This window comes from Schistocerca gregaria, chromosome X, assembly GCF_023897955.1.
Source record: "Schistocerca gregaria isolate iqSchGreg1 chromosome X, iqSchGreg1.2, whole genome shotgun sequence".
NCBI classification, from domain to species: Eukaryota; Metazoa; Arthropoda; class Insecta; order Orthoptera; family Acrididae; genus Schistocerca; species Schistocerca gregaria.
The window spans coordinates 219,670,193-219,684,875 of record NC_064931.1 but is presented as its reverse complement, the minus strand read 5'-3'; the positions used below and the strand labels follow the sequence as shown (position 1 = coordinate 219,684,875).

At 39.0% G+C, this 14,683-nt stretch overlaps 1 protein-coding gene across 3 annotated transcripts in view; it reads right to left on the bottom strand.

Annotated features, from left to right (window-relative positions):
- Positions 1 to 14,683, bottom strand: part of LOC126297774 (KICSTOR complex protein SZT2-like) — a 710,838-nt gene that overhangs the window by 330,290 nt on the left and 365,865 nt on the right. The gene's annotated exons all lie outside the window — the stretch shown is intronic.

Genomic DNA, 14,683 nt, shown 5'->3' with positions numbered 1-14,683 from the left:
CACTTACTGGACAGGACGAGAAGGAAAAACTAATTGTTGGGGAATGCACTGGACGAGATTTGAAAACCTGAGAACTTAAGGTGGAATACAGGGTAAGATGCAAGGCAGAGATTGCTACTAAAACATTGTGTTTGAGTTAATAAGAGTGAAAAACTAAGTGTGTTGCATGTAACAGAGGTGCGAGGAGGGACAGCGAAAAATTGACAGATCAAAAAGCGAAAGATGTAGAAAACTAAAACAGAGTGAAGAAAGGAGTAGTTACTGTGAAGAAATGCTGAGACAGAAGGGATTAACATAAATTAAGGCCTGGTAGGTGGTGAGAACCAAGGACATGTTGTAGCGCTAGTTCCCACTTGCGGAGTTCTGTATGGGGGGAAGAATCCAGATCACATGTGTGGTGAAACAGGCACCAATGTCATGACTGTCATGTTGTAGAACATGCTCTGCAACAATGTGCTGCTGGTGTACACCCTCTGTGGATGCCCATTAATCCTGATGATAATTGAGTGGTAGTCACGCCAATCCCTTGATAGTATGTTTTGCCAGTTACAGGGCTGGAATAGGTAGTGGAAGGAGGGTGCATAGGGCAGTTCTTGCAATGAGGATAGTCACAGGGGTAGGAAACCTAGGAGAGCGAGATTGGTGCAGAAGGAGCATAGGGGCTGACAAGGATATTGTGAAGATTGGGAGGGCGACGAAAAGCTGTTCTAAGTGTGGTGTGCAACACCTCAGACAGAATGGATCTCATTTCAGGGCATAATTTTACAAAGTCATGTCCTCGTCAAAGTAGCTGATTAATACATTCAAGACCAGGATAATACGGAGAGACAGGGGGTGTGCTCCAAAGTTAGTTTTTGGAGGGGTCAGCAATACCTGGATTGGATGTGATGGCCCAGGAAATCTGCTTTTGAACTAGGCTGTTGAGATAACTACATCCAGTGAAGGTTGAGGCGAGAGTGGTGGTGTATTGCCATGAAGAGTCTGCCTCTGAACAAATACATTTGCCTTAAATGCCAAGGCTGCATGGGAGGGATGGCAACTGTCAAAATGTAAATACTGTTTGTCGTTTGCTAGTATGCTTCATGTGGATGGAAATGTGTAGCTGGCCTTTGATGAGGATGAGATCAACATCAAGGAAAGCGGCATTGGATTTGGAATAGGACCATGCGAAATTTAATTGGGAGGTGTTTAGAGATCACAGGAATTTTAACAGGTGAGCCTAACCATGAGTCCATATGACAAAGATGTTCAGCACCTGATTCCAAACCTATGACATCCTTCTTGCTCACCTTAAACAATTTTATACTTACCAACAATTACTTTGGCTTTGAGGGGCACACATAGAAATAGATCAGGAGTGCGGCCATGGGAACCAGAATGGCTTCTTACTACACCAACCTTTTCATGGGTCACTGGGAGGGGGCTTCCCAGGGTTCCATGAGCCTGCAGCCTCTAGTTTGATCTAAATACGTTGATGACATCTTTGTCATATGGACTCATGGTGAGGCTCACATGTTGAAATTCCTGTAATCTCTAAACACCTTCTCCCAATTAAATTTTACATGGTCCTGCTACAAATCCAATGCCACTTTCCTTGATATTGATCTCATCCTCACCTAATGCCAGCTACACACTTCCATCCACATGAAGCGTACTAGCAAACAACAAACAGTACTTACATTTTGACAGTTGCCATCCCTCCCATGCAGCCTTGGCATTCAAGGCAAATGTATTTATTTGGATGCAGACTCTTTATAGCAATACACCACTACTCCCACCTCACCCTTCACTGGGCGTAATTATCTCAACAGCCTAGTTCAAAAGCAGATTTCCCAGGCCATCACATCCAATCCAGGTGCTGCTGATCCCTATAAAAAAAACTTTGGAGCACACCACTTGTCACTCAGTATTATCCTGGTCTTGAATGTATTAATAAGCTACTTTGACAAGGCCATGACTTCCTACAGTCATGCCCTGAAATGAGATCCATTCTGTCTGAGGTGTTGCCCACCACACATAGAACAGCTTTTCATCGCCATCCCAATCTTCACAATTTCCTTGTCAGACTCTATGTTCTTCTGCACCCATCTCCCTCCCCCAGGACTCCTGCCCCTGTGAACATCCCCACTGCAAGAACTGCCTTATGCACCCTCCTATTACCACCTATTCCAGCCCTGTAACTGGCAAAATATATACTATCAAAGGAAGAGCCACCTGTGTAACAATAAATGTCATACACTTGCTGTTATGTAAATACTTTTCAAGCCTTTCACATTTGCATGATTACCACCCACGCCCACCTGGCCTTAATTTATGTTAATTCCTTCTGTCTCAGCATTTTTTCACATTAACTACTGCTTTCTTCATTCTGTTTTAGTTTTCTACATCTTTCACTTTTTGATCTGTCAATTTTTCGCTGTCCCTCCTCGCACCTCTATTACATGCAACACACTTAGTTTTTCACTCTTATTAACTCAAGCACAATGTTTTAGTTGCAAATCTCTGCCTTGCATCTTACCCTGTATTCCACCTTAAGTTCTCTGGTTTTCAAATCTCGTCCGGTGTGGTGCCCAACAATCAGTTTCTCCTTCTCATCTCATCCAGCAAGGCTCCCCTGACCTGGGGTTCTGGGTGCCTTTTCTGAACTGTACCCTCTTCCCTAAACCTCTCCAGTCCTTTTCCTTCACCACTCTTCCTTTCCCTTCAACTCTTCTGCTAGGAGGAGGAGGCACTGGCTCAGAAAGCTTGTAAATGTTAAACCTTTTTCTCTGTGTGTTCTCCTGCTGCCAATTGGTGATTAGTTTTTTTATCTGCTTATTTACATTATATTGTAACTAATTCAGTGTTTGTTTGCAGGTACATGTCTGCAGTCCTAGTGTACACAGAAATTGCTATGTCACAGTACTGTAGTATGCTGCTAGATGAGCTGAAACTAAATAGTACAGCCCATTGATAAAATGGAGTATTGTGCTATAATCTGAGCTCAGCAGCAGTGGAAATGTGATGAATCCAGATGTACTGGACTGACAGCGGTAAAGTGTCCACTGCTGCTAAAAATGAATTACCACATGACACTCCACTTTATCTACAGGCTGTGTCATTTCGTTTTGGCTCCTCTAACAGGGTACTATGGTACAATGTCCACCAGATCTGTAAACATGTATCTGCAAAAACAAACAAAAAATTAATTGTATTAATCTAACTTTTCAAGGTGGTAGTTGAAATTTTATGACTGCCCATCATATTTCGATCACAGACCTGAAAACCACAGAGGATGAGAATTCAATAATTCAGTGAACTTCTTGACATCTTTAGAAGGTTCAAAATCAGTTACAATCAGCATTGGTGGCACCAACTCCAGAAAACATTCACAGTGAAATAATATCCCACAACATACACAACTTTCTCAAAACAAAAAAAAGGCAAATTTACTTTTGAGTTTATGTACGTAAGTCAAACATTTAAATATGCCTGAGATATTCATTTGAAGTGTAGCAATATTACTAAGCATCTTATTTTCAGCAGCTATAGGGGCTTCACAATATTGTGACATATAATCAGTGCCATAAGGAGAAATACAAAGCAGTGTGATTGGAATTAAAGTGGTCAAATTAAATACTTATCTTCACCAATCATACAGTTCAGATTCTGTTACTATGTCACACAACCAGAGATACTATCTCTGGCTCACTGTCAGCAACAGACTATCAAATAATTTTGGTAAAACTTCACCTACAAGCATGATACATTGTCAACTGAGAGACAGTTTTATAACATTTAAGGGAGAGTCAATTTGTCCAAATAATATACAGACGAAAAATGACTGCGCAGGTTAAAACAATAAATAACTGCCTGTGAATTTTCATACTCCAACACAACGCTGTTATGACTGGCAAAACTCTAATTGCTTATCAATACAGCGTAACCCATATGCAGAACAACTACTGAAATGGACAGAACAGGCTATGTCTGCTATCAATGTGTGTAGTACCAGGTCCTCATGTGGTCATCCATGAACTGTACCACAATATTGGTCAACATGGCCTACCACAGAGTCTGTGAAGCTAATGATACGCACATTGCGAGACTGACCAATTTTCTATTGCAACACTCGTGGGGGTTCTGATGACACTTTATCTTTGTGTAAAGTCTGCCCCCTATACTTCAGTCTGATTCACTCAGCTGACTTCTTCTCAACCTGCAGTGAGTATTTGTGTTCTTATTTTAGTGCTCACCAAATGCAATCTGAAATTGAGACAAACATGTATTTTTACTGAAGTAAATAACTTTCTTCAGTCTCAAATTTTCAAGGAATAAAAATGTTACTGTGTGTACATAGCACCAGCTAGTAATTATAAATGTAGAGGAGTTTTTTGAACAGCAGTTACACCACAAAATGACAATGGCAGCAAAGGTTTTTATTAGCTTACAACAATTTAATCCTTGCACTACATTATACAACCTTCTCCATTTAAATAGATATAATCACCATGATGTTGAAGCATTTCTGTCAGATTTGTTTTTGGAGAGGATCCCCCTTGACCAAATTTTTTTTTTTAATTTTTACTCTTTATTCCCCAGATGTACACAAATAAAAAAAATTGTCACTGAAGTTTCTACACCATCATGAAAAATGCTTTTTATTACTGGTAAACATATAAATTTGAGTTTTTAAAGATAGTATTTACATATATGAAAAACAAAGTTTTGTATATATACCTCATTATCACATGCTGTTAATTTCTGGATTTTATATATCTTAGTGTAGTTGTTTTGTTTCATAGTTCATTCTACACAGTTGCAGATCATGAACTGTGAAACAAAACAACTGCATTAAATTACACAAAATCTGGCAAACCCACAGTGTGTGGTAAAAAGGTATATATACAAAATTTTGTCTGTTATTCAGGTATGTAAATACTGTCTTTACAAAGTCAGGTTTGTATGTGTACCAGTAATAAAAAAACATGTTTGCTGTTTTATAGAAGATAACAAAACACCCACCGATGATGCTGAAACTTCAGTGAAACATGTCTGGGGAATAAAAAGAAAATTAAAAATATTGTATTTTGCTCAAGGTAGACCCTATCTGAAAACAAATCTGTTAAACAGATATGAACAAAAAATAAAATACTTTTCTGATACATAGAGTCATCCCTACATACACATGTTTTATGTTCTGCTAATAACGTGGGATGAGCGAAGTAAAGGATGTACTGAAGTATTTCACTGAAATTTTAGCTGCTAAACTTGTATGTTATTGCTGTTGGTGTAAGGCACACTTTTAGTGGCAGGATCAGTTGTGGTGATACCTAAGCAAAGTTCCCATTACCTTGACTACTTTTTGTTAAATATTTAGGTATATTCATTATGAAGGTCCAACAAAGAGTCCAGTTGGACTTGAATCAGCTGCATTAGTTGGAGCAACAACCAAAAAATGGCACATTTGCAAATCTTTTTGCAGGTTTTAGTGAATTTCACAAAATTGTAGGTGAAAGTGGAAATCCAATTTTTTTTATCTGTCTCAAAATGAAGGTTGCACACACAGAAAAGGGTTATTGTATATATAGCTGGCCCTAGACAAACTTTTCAATCCACATAATGACACAATGAAAATCCCTTTAATTAAATTTCATATGGAATGACTTGCAAAATGTAACAAAGGGAAATTAATAGATTCCACATCCAGCTGAGACTGACGGTAAACAATATCAGTTTGATAATGAAACAGAACAAACTCTGTATTTCCAAAAAATTTGGTTGTTTCTTCATAATATGAATGTAGTTTGTCTCCCATTAAATAGGTAAAGCAGCAGTATATGGTACAAAACTAGTTAGCAGAAACTACAAAATTAGCAAAGTGTTTTAATAATATTGCCACTAATTTAAACATATGCAACACAACTGGCATCTCCAAACTTGATAAGAAAATTTAAGTAACTTCTAAAGTCTAGAAGATACAATATGCTGTGTCAGATTGAAAGGGAGAATGGAGTGTTTAAAAATCACTTTTATTTATCAGTCACAATCACACTTTGTATTAACACCAACATTACCGTCACCAGGTGATCTCCACCCTTCCATAGTTACCCCATGATCAGTCAAAAGTTATCATCTTGCTAATGAAACATGAAGTAGCCAAACAGCTGTTAATAATTAACTGAATGCCATGTATAAATAGTGTCACATTTTAAACACCTTCTGTGATTCACTGTGTAAGAATTAACTTGTATTTTATCAAACTGTATACATAAAGGAAAGAAAACGTTCATCTTTATTGTGAATGCATGAGAGTTTTGATGGGTTTGATGCTTAGTTACAAGAAAGATATGGCAGAACTGGAAACAGTTTAGCTGTTTGGTAAAATTACTTTGAACACACTATCTGAAACAAGCATACACACCCTGTTCCACTTAACCAGTGCATGATGGAATGATTCTGAAACCACATGAATGACAAATCTAAATTCTAACCATGAGAGGAAAAGGAACTCCAAGTATTTAGCAATTTAATATTTCATCAGTTATTACAATAAAGATCAATCCTAGAACACAAAATACTATTACAGTTGCAGCACAGATAATCATTTACATACTGATGTACAGAAGGGAATGCTATGTTAAGACAGGTTGAGAAACTTCAGCCGGTAACTTTTTGATGATCACAGTACAAATTACAATTTCTGCAAATCACTTTAAGATATGTGGTAGATAGCTTTTGTTTGTTATTTAGTAATATTTCTCTCTGTCCCTCTAGATGAAGTACGAGTCTGTGTGTAAGCTGTTACTATTGTAAGTGAATATTTATGGTCCGTACATGCAAGAGTGAATGGCAAGTTCTGCAGGACTTACTAGATTTCTTTCTGGAAACCAGAACCTGACACTTTTTCCTCTAAGTAGGTTATTAATTCCTGGGACTCCCTCACATAAATTTAGCAAGTATGTGAGCAATGATATTGATCTTCTTGGTAGATTCATAATAAAATATATCGTGTTTCTGGTACATCACTCAGATACTGAACTCTGGTAGTCACACTTTTGTTGCCAAGTATTCTAATAATGAACTGATGCCTGCTAAATGTTTACCTACAGCTGAGGATATGTTAGTGTTCTGTTAAATACCCAACCCACCATTATCGCTACTAGTGTTTCTTTAATCAACATATTGTATATTAAAAAACCTCTTCTCCTTAAGGACTCTGACTTGAGAAATATATATATATATATATATATATATATATATATATATATATATATATATATATATATATATATATATATATATATATGCCCTGACTAATAACTGTGTCACATTTAGGGAAGTTTATAACATATTTTGACTGATAAAGGAATGATGCTGAAAACTATGTACTTTGTGTTATTTCTTGATGTATGTAAAGAATTGTCAGTGTCAATTCAAACATTGTAAAAGAAACTAAGTCCTTATGAAATTATTTACTGGTGTTGGCTGAATTTTTGTGTGATCACAGTGGATTTATTCCATTGCCAAAGACTGCTGTATCACATTATAAAGACCATGCCACAAATTCATACCTCAATTATTTGATGTCAGTTGACACCTAACAATCACAAAATTATTCTTTACCTTTGTATATGATAGCACATTTCAATTTAAGTACCTATTTAACAGAAACTGCAGACATTATTATGTTATTCATGCATATTATACACCAAGACACGTAGCCTAAAAGAACAGTTTGAATTAAGCCAGTATTTTGGCACTCAGATTACATTTCAAACATTCAAAAAATTCTGCTAATACTCCACTTCCTGTTTGAAATGAGGGAAATCCAACAAAGTCTCTTCTGCATGTGTTGTTTCCATAAATGAACTTCCAATAAAAGTACTGATACCAGTTTTTCAATGTATGAAGATTTTATTATTATTTTATATCCAGTTTTGATCGCCAAGGATCATCTTCAAATTAGATTGAAAGGCACAAAATTTCTATTCATGGTGCATTCCTGTCTCTTACCGCTATATGCCTATTCTTTATGTGTATTTTAGTCTAATCTGAAGACGATCAATATAGGTCAGAACTGGTAATCAAATAAGTAAAAACAGCTTGTGATAACAGAAAGGAATAAATACTACGTCATGCATCTCGTTTGCTGCACCTTCGTCGAGACATCATCACATTACATCAATATGAACTCGCAGCTTCTTTACTTAATGAGTTTGTTTTACTACTGAGTTGTCCTACAGTCCAATTTTTTTTTTGTTAGCCAACACGCTGCACATTGTTGCTGTGTGTAAAATAAACATATCCACTGAATAAGATTCAGAAAACACAATGGAATACTTATACTTTGAGTAACAAATTACTTCACTATGCTGAACTTTAGTGGTTGCTGCAATAAGGAAGCTGAGCGTACCATAAAATAAAAGTGCAAATACAAATTCACAAGAAACATTCAGACAACCCCAATTTGGAGATTTCAGCTGAAGGTTTCCTGTAAAATAGAAAACCACAGATTTCATTTATAATAAAATTTTATTCAAAGTTATTATATAATTATAAATATGCAAAGAACATATATCAGTTTTACAGTTTTAGAAAACACACACACACACACACACACACACATCCGCGCGCGAAAAATAGTTCATACTGCCTAATATCATATGAACAACTTGGAACAATACAACAATTCTGGCTTCGTTAACATAATAATTTTCACAACAGTAAGTTGCTTAATAGTTGTTATGAAATCTAAAATAAAAAGAAATGGGACTGAAAGAAGCAAACGGCAAATAGCAACACAAATGAGTTATCTAATATCCCGACAGTGCGGTCACACACGCGTCTTTCACATACACAGCACTAACACTAAAGTCCGTGTGATCCAAATTACGGAGCTCTTTCGTCGTCGACGACAGAAGTGGCAGAAATAAGTTGGAGGAGTTGAATCTCACTTGTAAACAAAGTGAAGAGACCACTTCTCCACTTAGCCCAAATACCACTTACAATAAAACGCAAGAGCCCTATGTACCATTGTGAACTAATATCTGAAAGCAATACAGTATATCGATGACCTGGCAGATAAATTATCAACGATAAACTGTATTCCACTCACTGAACTGAACAATATGCACTCTATTAAATCATTTAGAAAACGTGCGAACATTAATGATAAAATGAATAAGAAAATGTAAGTCCATGCGAAGAGTTTCACCAATCACGTGGCCTTGATAAATTTTGACGGGCGCGCTGAGATAGCACGCCAATCGATAGCTGGCGCGAAGACCTCAAGTCGCAATATCGGTTCGGCCATGAGCTGGAAGAGTTAGATCTGGCAGCGGAATCGAGATACACGTGCCGAGATCCCCACTTCCAACTTACGGCCGTCCGGAGACCGTTCCCTGCCGAGCTCGCATCTTCTAGGGCTACAACAGACTGACCACTGGATGCCGATCGCGCTAGCTTTTATAATCAGTCGCACGTTTATCGCGAGGCCCTGCGATCGGCGCGATTGGCCCAATCTTGGCCCGTATCGTCAACTCGACGTCGGTGGCTAATGGCGAAACCTATACTCGTATTAGCAGGTTGATACGATAAGGCGCCGTGGGAGCGAGAGGCGGGGCGGATTCGGCGCAAGCCTCGATTGCGACACGTCAAAGATCAGCGATCACCTGACTTGGAAATCCAGGAAAACTGTTATCGAATACGTGCGCGGCTGATGAAGGTACAGAGTACGATACATTGCATGATGTGCAGGTAGAGAACTGCTAAATCTATCCTGCAGCCACCACATTAAGAACAGAAACCTTTGCTGTTAATTTTTTATACATTATTAACCGAGAGTTGGGAATGCTTCCAGTCGTGGTAAAAAAATACTGTCAGACTACCAGCATTACAAATTCTCAAACCCCAAAAACCTCAACAGGTATACCGACATGAAAATTATATATCTGTAGCACATGTTGAGAAGCTGTAAGTGTTACACGCAAATTTCGCATTGTTCTTCTCCCACACGAGTTACAAAACACTACTGGTATTATGGCGTAATTAATTAGGCTCAAAATTTGAGTTTATACGGCAAAACAAAGCTATCAGCTACAGTTGTAACTTAACGGGCCTGATCATTCCGTTATGATACAATGCTATCCTACAGCTAAATAAAGTACCGTAATGTATCTCGATATGATATTTTAATGCATCTGCTCCTTTTTTATTCCTGTAATATGGTAACTGCCATACAATAGAAGAGCTTCGATGAAATACACAAATGTGGAGCACTGAATTCTCAGAGTATGGAGTATTCGATGAATGTAGAAATTAATAATTATCTATGGTGAGCTGGCAAATGGAAATGAATGTCGCAATTATTGCAGAAATATTTGAGCGAACATAACACTAAACGACTGGAATTACAATACAACTGCAAAAAAAAAAAAAAAAAAAAAAAAAAAAAAAACTGGAGGATCTTACATTATTGAACCTTCAGTATCAATAAGTTACGTACAAATCCCACAGAAACGAGAAACGGATACTAACAGCTGGCAGACTATTCGAGGGATGCCGGGTAAATTAATGCCGTCTATAGGTGATAAAGTTTGTGGACATTTAGACAACTGAATATGATAAACTCATACAAAATTGAGCTCAATTGTTAACAGAAAAATTCGCCCGTGTGGCATGCAAAAGTGAATGCATAGTTCCTTAATGCATCACAACCGCTGTGAAAAAGAGAAATTACACTCATTTGTGTGAGTTAATTTCCGTATTCATAGTGAGCAGGATATTAATTAAGGTGCGTGAGCATGTTTTCCTGGGAAAACGGAACAGAAACCAGCACTTAGGGCTGTTTGTAGAGTATAACAAAAGACGATATAACGTCACAAATCTGTCGAAATGATATAAAGCGAAAGGAAATAATAGCATTCCGGGAAACCAAAGAAAAAGGACACCGAATACGAACTTACTGAGGTGGAAAGCAGAACGGTTGGTTTTTATTCGGTTAGTAATTGTGCAGTAGTTTAGTATAAAAATCGAAGCTGTAGAGTGTGTGAATGCAGACTTAATTGAACCAGATACTACGATGACAACTGCCTCGGGCATGGATGTGTGTGATGTCCTTAGGTTGGTTAGGTTTAAGTAGTTCTAAGTTCTAGGGGACTGATGACCTCAGATGTTAAGTCCCATAGTGCTCAGAGCCATTTGAACCATTTACACTTTTAACAGACTATTATATTACAATCATAATTCATGTAGAGCATCTGTTTTGTATTATTGAATCGTATGTATTGTCATTTACGTAAAAATCTGAATTATTTACCAGACGACTTCCACTGTGTGTTAAAATACTCAATGGCGAATAAAGCATTTGGTAGCTGTTGCAAATACGAACAGTTACTCGTATGAGCAAGAATATAGCTTTATGCCCTCGATTTGTGTCACCTAGAAACGACTTTAAGTATGAACAGACAAGGGATTCCATAGTTAAATAAACTCGGGCGCGAGGCAGTGTCTAACGCAAGCTACTAGATCGTCAGACGTTGTCGTAGAATAGCGCACGAATAAATACAATAATAGCAGTTTTAGATGAGTGGATACAACATTTTAAATATTTTAAACCACACATATCAAAAAATTGACAAGAAATGGGTATAGAAGAACGGTTAGGCTGGTTCCTCGTCAACAACTCAGTAGTACAACAAAATTTACAGATTATGTACAAGGCGTCCCTTTCGAGCCAAGAGCGAGCAACAAGGTGGCACAGTGTAAGAGACTTTATTTGAATTCCAGAGGAACCAAATTAAAATCTCTGTCCCACCATTCGGATTAATATTTTCTGTAGTTTCACTAAATAACACACGGCAAACCCCTCACCCTGGTCAAAGTCGCTAACGAACGTCTGTGCTATGGTGCTCAACTCTGGCCTACATATGTTCGATTCCTGGTAATGGAAAAAAGTATTTACCGCCAGTGTGGGTGGAGAAGTAGTGGCGTAATGTCCCTGACGATCAGATTTCCCCCCAATGTCATCGATTAAATTCCAAACCTTCCTGTAGTGTTTCACGGAGTGGGGATGTGACACTGTTGATGGTTATGTGTCCGTCGAATATGGTCGTTCAAGCTCGGCGTCTTGGTGATCTTTGGAATAGACTATTTGCTGGCACTACCCCGTTCTATCATCATCATACCTCCCCCCTTCCTTCCACAAATAAAATTACAGTCACCACTCTCATGTTTTGCAAAGGAAATGTGCTACTGTGTGCGAAGAAAGAAATACCTCTTCATTTCGGCGGCTGAGCCCAGCCCTCATAGTTTCCCAGCCAACCACATTGCCCGCTTTACTGTTTACTCAATGAAAATGCCTGGCTCGTTCCACTGGAATAAAAACGATCGATTTCTATCCCTATTTTCCCTTCCCCTTCTCTCCCATAACCGGAGAGTGTGCTCCAGCTCTGATCTTTTTTCCTTCCTATCTAAGAATAAGTGTCAGTTTGCTGCCAGGAGGGGCACCCTGCTACTGAAATAAAAATTGCAAAATTTAGTATAGGCAAACGCCAATCGTTTTCGCATCCGGAAAACGGAAACAATATCAGGAACGAGGGAAAGTGTCATGGTAGTCGGACTGGAAGCCATCTCCGTCTTTCCGGATGTGAGTACAGTTCCCTGCTCTGAGTCAGCGATCTAGGTATACCATTGACATTGTTCTGGTTCGTAGCAGCAATCTGACATTAGGAAGGTGGAAAGATCACATTACAACGGTCTCCAAAAGTAAATCGTAGAAATCATGAACATAAGCTACAGAGATGCCATTCTTGATGTTGAACGCCCTATTTAGACGTTTCAATTGTATTCTTCAAAACACAGTCCAATGCCATGCGGACGATGAGTTAGCCGTATGAGTCAAGGGCATCGCTCCTGAGATTGCAAGGCACGGCTTGATTCGGTTTCAGTTTGCAGGTTCGCATACGCCGGGCAGTTTTCCACATTCATCGAGCACAAATCTAAACTGCATCTTCACATTCATTTCTTTAACACCATCCACAGAAATCAATAATGTAAGTTACGTTTTTCAAGATACTTCACTTACTTCAATAACAAATGCAACAGCAGCTTCATTTTTACTGCATTTTGGCCATTCTGTCAATTCAACTTGTTTTATTGATACATCAGTTTTGATAGTCAGGTTTGTTCTTTCATTTTAAATACTCTGCGTTGACACACAAACATACAATAATGGAATGCTCAAAATCCACACTGACGCCCGAGGCGGGACTTAACTCACTTTCATTGCCAGCTACGATACTCCGAGGTCATGGATGTTAACCTATTTCTTAAAAGGAAGCGAGTGACAGGTTTCTGTCCATTGGCTACGCTGCTCACAGAAAGCTTGTGACACCTGCGCGAAACGTCGCTCGAGTATGTGGAGTTCCTATCCGACAGGATTAGTAGGGGTGTACAGAAAGATAGGACGGACGCCAAGTATTATGCCCAATTTAGTATGAGAATGTAACAGACATACTGCAATTGGAAAAAACGTGCTGAAAAAGCTGTGAAAAATTGGTTACAAGATATCAATAATTTGTTTTGATTCGAGAGCAAAATAATATTTCGGAACTGCGTACATGCATTTTATGTAAACTAGTTGACAATATAAACGTAGTAGTGGGCTGAATTCATATGGAAATGTTGTAACATCAAAACGATGGCGATCTTTTGGGTTGAAAGTATTACAATACTTTCTTAGAAGCGCACGAAGGCCTTTCTTCCAACAATGTTGGCTATGATGGGAAGAACGTGAGCTAGTGCGTTCTTCCATGCACTGCATAACAATTTGCGTAGAACACCCTAGAAATCTACCTTATATTTCAATGACAAAACATACATTGATAAGCCAAAACATTATGGCCACTATCCACCGCGAGGTTGGATCCCGCCAAGTGGCGTTGTGGGCACGTGACGCCGTAACAGAAGTATGCAAGCGGAGCAGACACGGACGGTGGATCACCCTAGCGAAGATATGGGCTGGAAATGGGGAAATCCATTGAGATAAGCGACTCTGACAAAGGGCAGATTAATATTATTACGCAGAGCCTGTATAAAGAGTATCTCGAAAACGGCAAAACTGGTTGAATGTTCACGTGATACTTAGTGAGCAACGTCAGAAAGAGGTAGAAGGGCAGTGAAACTACCACTAGGCGCTAAATGGGTGGACGCCCATGGCTCTTCACAGAATGTGGGGTTCGGAGGCTTATCTGCTCTGTAAAGTAGGATAGATGGTGATCTGTGGCGTCTCTGCCGAAAGAGCAAAATGCGGGTGCACGTACAAGTGTTTCGGTGCACACCGTTCATCGTACATTGTTGAACATGGAGCTCCGCAGCAGACCATCCCTACGTGTTCACATACTAACCCGATGAAATCGTCAGTTTGAAATCGTCAGTTACGAATGCAGTGGGCACGGGACCATCGAGATTCGATCGTCGATCAATGGAAACGTGTCTGCTCTTCGGGTGAATCACATTTTTGGGTGAACGACGGCTCGAGACATGCAGCACGCTACGGACGCAAGCTGGTGGGAGCAGTATTACGCGACGGCAGACATTCTCCTGCTCTTGCATGGGACCTGTGATGGTAATCGAAGACGCGCTGACAGCCGCGAGCCACCTGCATCCCTTCATGCTTCATGTCATGCCCGACGGCGATGTC